Source organism: Perkinsus marinus, assembly GCF_000006405.1.
Source record: "Perkinsus marinus ATCC 50983 genomic scaffold scf_1104296968082, whole genome shotgun sequence".
Classification (NCBI taxonomy): Eukaryota; Perkinsozoa; order Perkinsida; family Perkinsidae; genus Perkinsus; species Perkinsus marinus.
The window spans coordinates 1-1,342 of NW_003203276.1; the positions used below are offsets into that span (position 1 = coordinate 1).

At 54.2% G+C, this 1,342-nt stretch overlaps 8 non-coding genes across 8 annotated transcripts; all 8 read left to right on the forward strand.

Moving 5' to 3' along the window:
- Positions 1-56: 56 nt before the first annotated feature.
- Pmar_PMAR014932 lies at positions 57-128 on the forward strand. Its single transcript has one exon. It is a non-coding gene; the product is annotated as a tRNA-Cys (tRNA).
- Positions 129-210: 82 nt separating this feature from the next.
- On the forward strand, positions 211-282 carry Pmar_PMAR014933. Its single transcript has one exon. It is a non-coding gene; the product is annotated as a tRNA-Cys (tRNA).
- Positions 283-364: 82 nt separating this feature from the next.
- On the forward strand, positions 365-436 carry Pmar_PMAR014934. The gene has a single exon. It is a non-coding gene; the product is annotated as a tRNA-Cys (tRNA).
- An 82-nt stretch (positions 437-518) lies between these two features.
- Positions 519-590, forward strand: Pmar_PMAR014935. The gene has a single exon. It is a non-coding gene; the product is annotated as a tRNA-Cys (tRNA).
- An 82-nt stretch (positions 591-672) lies between these two features.
- Pmar_PMAR014936 lies at positions 673-744 on the forward strand. Its single transcript has one exon. It is a non-coding gene; the product is annotated as a tRNA-Cys (tRNA).
- An 82-nt stretch (positions 745-826) lies between these two features.
- Positions 827-898, forward strand: Pmar_PMAR014937. Its single transcript has one exon. It is a non-coding gene; the product is annotated as a tRNA-Cys (tRNA).
- Positions 899-980: 82 nt separating this feature from the next.
- Pmar_PMAR014938 lies at positions 981-1,052 on the forward strand. Its single transcript has one exon. It is a non-coding gene; the product is annotated as a tRNA-Cys (tRNA).
- An 82-nt stretch (positions 1,053-1,134) lies between these two features.
- Pmar_PMAR014939 lies at positions 1,135-1,206 on the forward strand. The gene has a single exon. It is a non-coding gene; the product is annotated as a tRNA-Cys (tRNA).
- The last annotated feature ends 136 nt before the right edge of the window (positions 1,207-1,342 follow it).

Sequence of the window (1,342 nt, forward strand, 5' to 3'; positions counted from 1 at the left end):
CAACCATCCTGTGGCCTGTCAGGGGTTACAAGCACGTGAATGTGCGCAACGCTCACGGGTGTGTAGCTCAGTGGTGGAGCGGCTGACTGCAGATCAGCAGGTCCTCGGTTCAAATCCGGGCGCGCCCTGTATCAATATCGTCAAACATCTGTTCCAACCATCCTGTGGCTTGGCTGGGGTTACAAGCACGTGAATTTGTGCAACGATCACGGGTGTGTAGCTCAGTGGTAGAGCGGCTGACTGCAGATCAGCAGGTCCTCGGTTCAAGTCCGGGCGCGCCCTGTATCAATATCGTCAAACATCTGTTCCAACCATCCTGTGGCTTGGCTGGGGTTACAAGCACGTGAATTTCCGTAAAGATCACGGGTGTGTAGCTCAGTGGTAGAGCGGCTGACTGCAGATCAGCAGGTCCTCGGTTTAAATCCGGGCGCGCCCTGTATAAATATCGCCAAACATCTGTTCCAACCATCCTGTGGCTTGGCTGGGGTTACAAGCACGTGAATTTTCGCAAAGATCACGGGTGTGTAGCTCAGTGGTAGAGCGGCTGACTGCAGATCAGCAGGTCCTCGGTTCAAATCCGGCCGCGCCCTGTATCAATATCGTCAAACATCTGTTCCAACCATCCTGTGGCCTGCCAGGGGTTACAAGCACGTGAATTTGCGCAACGATCACGGGTGTGTAGCTCAGTGGTAGAGCGGCTGACTGCAGATCAGCAGGTCCTCGGTTCAAATCCGGGCGCGCCCTGTATAAATATCGCCAAACATCTGTTCCAACCATCCTGTGGCTTGGCTGGGGTTACAAGCACGTGAATTTTCGCAAAGATCACGGGTGTGTAGCTCAGTGGTAGAGCGGCTGACTGCAGATCAGCAGGTCCTCGGTTCAAATCCGGGCGCGCCCTGTATCAATATCGTCAAACATCTGTTCCAACCATCCTGTGGCCTGCCAGGGGTTACAAGCACGTGAATTTGCGCAACGATCACGGGTGTGTAGCTCAGTGGTAGAGCGGCTGACTGCAGATCAGCAGGTCCTCGGTTCAAATCCGGGCGCGCCCTGTATCAATATCGTCAAACATCTGTTAAAACCATTCTGTGGCTTGGCTGGGGTTACAAGCACGTGAATTTTCGCAAAGATCACGGGTGTGTAGCTCAGTGGTAGAGCGGCTGACTGCAGATCAGCAGGTCCTCGGTTCAAATCCGGGCGCGCCCTGTATCAATATCGTCAAACATCTGTTCCAACCATCCTGTGGCCTGCCAGGGGTTACAAGCACGTGAATTTGCGCACGATCACGGGTGTGTAGCTCAGTGGTAGAGCGGCTGACTGCAGATCAGCAGTCCTCGGTCAA